A 6,000-nucleotide genomic window follows, 5' to 3' on the forward strand; every position below is an offset into this window, starting at 1 on the left:
CTTTCACAGTGTTCGACCTTTTTTCTCTCACCGTTAGCAGCAACTTCTCGTCGCACGTCAGGAGGGGCAATGCCAGCTAACTTGTAGAGTTTATCAACAGGTGTAGGTTTAAGGCATCCCGTGATGATTCTGCATGTTTCATTCAGTGCTATGTCCACCTGCTTTGCATGGGCAGACTTGTGCCAAACAGGACAGGCATACTCTGCCGTTGAGAAAGACAAGGCCAGGGCTGAGGTTCTTATTACTTGTGGGTCCCCATGCGCTGCCAGTCAGTTTCCGCAGGATGTTATTGTGTGCAGCTACTTTGTGCTTGGTGTTCATGCAGTGTTTCCTATATGTTAGTGTTCGGTCTAAGGTGACACCAAGGTATTTAGGATGGAAACAGTGTTTGAGCTCTTGGCCTTCCCAAGTAACTTTCAGTTTCCTGTTGGCTTCGCGGTTACGTAGGTGGAAAGCACACACTTGTATCTTGGCAGGGTTAGGCTTCAGGTGGTTCTCTTTGTAGTCGCTGGAGAGATCTTTCAAGGCATTGAAAGAATACCATTGAATGTTTAAGAGACCCTCCAGAGTAAGCAGTTGGTGAGATACTGTACTACCGTAAGTGGAAACAGGACAGTAAAAAATGGCCCTCCTTTCACTTACTGGAGGAGAAAATCCCAAAATGGTAAAGGAGGTCCCTGCCTTTTGGGAGCAGAAAATTCAAACTATTGTGGATGAGGGTGGAAGGAGTGTATTTTGGCCCCGTTGATGGAGCATATTGTAACTGGATTTTAACTTTTGAGGTTGTTTTGAATTGTATGTTCTTGTTTTATGTTTATTATTTTTACTATGTTTAATTTGTTGTATGGTTTCTTTTTGACAATTGAATGTTTTGCTATGTTGGAAACCACCCTGAGTCTTCTTGAGGAGATAAGGCAGTATATAAATAAAGTTTTATTATTTTATTATAAGGAATGGTCTTTTAGAGTCTGGCGTGCATTGTGGCCCCTTCATCTTTGCCAGTTGCTCACCCAATTTATCGTCCAAATGGTCCAATTTCCATGAAATGTGTACCTTCAATACAGTATGACCCACATATCCACAGGACTATTTTAGTTTAATTTATCCACATCTGACAAAATATGCCCTTTCTAGGCATTTTCTCAGTCCTTCAGTATGGCTCTATGGCAGGCATGAGGAAACTTTTGGCTGTTAGGATTTGGGGAAGTTGAAGTCCAAAACACCTGGAGGGCCGAATTTTGTCCCTGCCTGCTCTATTGTTTTCTTGAACCAAAGGTCCTTGATTTCAGTAGAGCTTGCTGTTATCTGCAGTTTCACATATCCATGCAATGTCTAGGTGGGTATATTCCTCATGGATATGTGGGCTGTACTTTACCTGAAGCAAAGCTGCTTCTGCTGCTTCTTATTATATTTTTCAGACTTTTAAATAATTGGCCTTGCTACTTGGGGGATGCTGGAGTTCCCAGTTCCCTCAAATCAATGTTTCTGAGCTCTGACCTAAAGAAAGCTTTGTGCTGGTGCTGTAGCCTGAACCGAACTTCATGGAACATTATTTGAGTGAGTAACATTCCAGAAAGCGCTAATGCCTATTTGAAGGTCTGAAAAGTGTTGTTACCTCTCATTCATTCTAAATCTTTATATATCAAAGCAAAACCTAAGGGCAAGAGCAAGAAAGGGTTTGGTTTTTTTTTTTTTTTGCATACTTTCAAACCGACAGAGAATTGCCTAGTTGAGCATGCTGTAAATTTAAATCACCATGAATACTAAAATAGGGATTTAGATTAGAAAAGGGGAAAGCTGTCTCCAGCCTCATTTGTAGCCCTCTCTAAATCCTGCAGTCAGAATGCAGATTCAGAATCCCAAATAACTAGAATTTGGGGGTAATTCATTACTTCTTAAAATCGAGTTGAGAATCTGCAGTCAACATTTGGATGCAGCTCTGTGCATTTAAAAAAATAATAATGAAGAAACAGCCTGGTAGTATACTTTGAAAAGTAAGACCTTTAAGAGCATGTGGATAAAATTGTGTTTAATTTTCAAAGTGTTAACCTGGAGCAAATTTGATTCACGGCATTTCTTGCAAAGGGTTGGAGGTGGTAAATGATGGAAGTTAATATCACAACAGGGAGCTGCTCTGTGTTCTAGGCAACGTGGATACAAACATTAAGAGTTGTGTGACCAACTGCAGAGGCACCTATTAGCAGCTCTACAAAGCGGCTGGAGATCAATGGACTAAGCAATCTGATCCACAGCGAGACGGCAATACCTTTGTGAAGTTCACAACACAAACAGCTCATCTTTACCTTTCGTGCCCCTGGCAATTATTGACTAGCAATAATAATTGACGGTTTTGACATCAGGCTTACGGTGGATCTGCTCTTGGTTTTATCCTGTGCTTTCAAGAGCCATCTAAGCCAATGAAGCCTAACCACTTAGTAGGTTCAGCACTGCGGATAGCTCCCTTAAAGTATAGGATAACATCCAGATACACCACACTATTTACAGTAGGCTCTCAGTTAACCAGCACCCAGGGGAATTGATCAGTATCAGAGAAATGTAGTTTCTGGTTGCTTGAAAGTTACTATTAAAAATAGGCCTAACTAATGCGATACCCCTTACTATACCATAACATAAACTCTGTACTGACTTGTAATAATATTGAAAGACTGTACAGTGTTCCCTCGCTACTTTGCGATTCACTTTTCACTCCCTTGCTGTTTTGCAGGTTTTCAATTAATATTAATGTACACATTTATTGCAGTATTTTTGCTGTTTCATGGGTTTTTGCGGTGTGCAAAGGGTTTTGGAAGGGGGGAAAGGGAGAAATAAAGGGGGGAGGGTAGGGAACAGTTGGAAATAAAAAAGGGTTATTTAGCTTCCATTCTTCTTCTCTGCCAGTGTACTGTATATTGTAACTGCTAAAATAAAGTACAGACTGCATTGTACTAAGTGGTCTGTGGTTTGCTCTCCTCCACACATAGAATAAATATAGTGTCCCTACTTCATGGATTTTCACTTATTGAAGGTGGTCCTGGAACATAACCCCCGTGATAAGTGAGGGAACACTGTAATGAAAATCAAATTAAGGCAAATAAACCTAATGTAACACAGGGGCTTCAGCTAGCACAGCAGGTTAAACCACCAGCTTCAGAAGATCTTGCCAACCGGAAGGTTCGCAGTTCAAGCCACAGGCAGGCTGATCTGCCATCAGCCTAGCTTCTGCATACTAGCAGTTCAAAAATAGTAATTTGAGTAGATAAATAGATACCACTTTAGCAGGGAGGTACAAGGTGCCCCTGCAAAACATGCCGGCAGTTCGAACAAGAAGGCATCTATGGATGACAGACTCCTCGGCGTGGAAGAATAGAACAACAGCACCTCCCCATGGCTGAGTCGAGCACAGCCTCCAGATGCCAGAGATTTAAAAAGAGGGAAGCCTTTCCTCTGTTTATGTAGTGCCTTTGACAATTGTATAACAATATTGAATGCTTGTACTATATGTACCTATAATCCGCTCTGATCCCTCAGGGAGATAGAGCGAAATATAAATAAAGCATATTATTATTATTATTATTATTATTATTATTATTATTATTATTATTATTATAAAAGTATTATTTCCTTCATTTTTTCCTGGTTGCTTTAGTGTCCTGATTGAGTTTGGCTTAACTGAGCGTCAACTGTACATGGAAGTCACAAGCCACACAGGTATGAATTTATAATTTATCCTGTTTTATTTGTTCCTTTATTTTAAAAATGATAGTGTGAGCCCCATCCTGGGAGCTGGGGCTCACACTATCTCCCAGTTCTGGGATAAAGGTAAGAGCTAAATCAAAGCACATATTTGTATCACATCCTCACTGGTCTGTATTCACAATATAGAATTCTAACATATTCTACTATAGTGTGCCATGGTTCCTTGTTATGGAATTGTTGGACTGGCAATTCTGGGAGGGACATTATTTATTTATTTACTTCATTTATATCCTGTCTTTCTCGCCCCAAAGGGGACTCAGGGCGGCATATAGACAAGGCACAATTTGATGCCACATATAAATACATAGGGTAAAAACAACACATATGCATTAAAATCAATAATTAAAACATCATAATCTTAAAACCAGTTACTTAAAAACAATGAAGTCCAAAGGCATATTCCAGGAGCCATTCTAATCATAAATTGCACTATTCCATAGTTACTTACAGTATTGAATTGCAGATTATTGTTCAAAGGCTTGATCCCACATCCATGCCTTCACTTTCATTTTGAAGGACAGGAGGAAGGGAGGAGATCTGATTTCACTAGGGAGAGAGTTCCACAGCCAAGGGGCCACCACTAGGAAGGCCCTGTCTCTCATCCTCATCAATCGCGCCTTAACCTCCGGGGTGGGTCATAAGGGGAGATACGTTTGGACAGGTAAGCTAGGCCAGAACCATTTAGGGCTTTATAGGCTAAAGCCAGCACTTTGAATTGTGCTTGGCAGCAGACTGATAGTCAGTGGAGCTGGCATAACAGAGGGAGTTTATGCTCCCTGTACCCTGCTCCAGTTAGAAATCTGGCTGCCACTTGTTGGACCACTTGAAGCTTCTGAACAATTTTCAAAGGCAACCCCACGTAGAGCACATTGCAGTAGTCTATTCAGGATGTAACAAGAGCATGGACCACTGTGGCCAGGTCTGACTTCCCAAGGTACGGGCACAACTTTAATTGTACAAAAGCTCCCCTGGCCACCCCCGAAAACCAGGGTTCCTGGCTCAATGACGAATCCAGGATCACTCCCAAGCTGTGAACCTGTATCCTTAGGGAGAGTGTAACCCCATCTAGCACAGGCTGTAACCCTATACCCTGTTTGGCCTTCCGACTGACCAGGAGTACCCCTGTCTTTTCTGGATTCAGTTTCAATTTTTTCACCCTCATTCAGTCCGTCATAGCTGCCAAGCACCGGTTCAGGACCTGGACAGCCTCCTTAGCAGCAGGTGGAAAAAATGATAAAATTGGGCATCATCTACATACATTTAGAATCCTAAATTTAAAGGGGCTTCTCAAGTTACTTGCCAAACTACAAATCCCAGAATTTCATTTGGAAACGCAGCAGTTAAAATGGAATAATAATGCTATAATTTTGTAGTGTGAATGCACCCCATGAATTACTGATTGGAGTTTTGAATCACCAAAGACTCAGAGTAGGATGAGACTCCAAGGCCCATCCAGCCCAACCCATTGTCATGCAGGAATACACAACAAAAGCATTCTCAACAGATGGCCATCCAGGTGCTGTTTAAAAACTTCCAGAGAAGATACTCCACAATCTTGATCTATAGCAAGATAAAAAGGCCAGAGGTAAATTAAAGAAACACAGGAATTATTTTACTGCAGGGACAATTAGTTCTGACCTTGGTGACCCTTCAGAAGACTGAGATTTGCAGCAAAATGAAGAAGGTAATATTTCTGTCCTGGCTGAATGCAAATAATAGAATTAGTATTCCAACACAGAATAATTTCCTCAAGAGATAAAAGATTCCTGGCTGTAATATCCTCAGTGGAACCAAGCATTTGACTTTGGAATAGCTTCTCTTTTTCCAAGTACACTTCATTTAATTCTTGTCTTAGCTGTAAGAGTTTATCATATAATTCTAGTTAATAGCCACCCAGAAAAGTCATCCCCCTCCCCAATACCACATTCTCCAATTTTGCTTTGAGGTTTTATCATTTCCTTGCATGGATACCCAGTACCCATCTGACCAGACTTTGCTGAATTTTAACAGTCCAATTTGTCTCCTTAAATAGCTAAGTACAAGTAAAAGTCACCCCTTGGGTTTCATTTATTCCCCTATAAGTTAAAACTCTGCTTTCCTATTGGATAACAGCCTAATCAGTGGTTGATTGACATCTTTGCTGCATCAAGGGTGAGACTATCCAGACCTATAAGCTAGCTGTGCAGTTAAGCATTAACATATCTGTTCCTTTTAGGAAGGAAGCTGAAACCATATATAAATACA

This window comes from Anolis carolinensis, chromosome 3 (genome assembly GCF_035594765.1).
Source record: "Anolis carolinensis isolate JA03-04 chromosome 3, rAnoCar3.1.pri, whole genome shotgun sequence".
In the NCBI taxonomy this organism is placed as follows: Eukaryota; Metazoa; Chordata; class Lepidosauria; order Squamata; family Dactyloidae; genus Anolis; species Anolis carolinensis.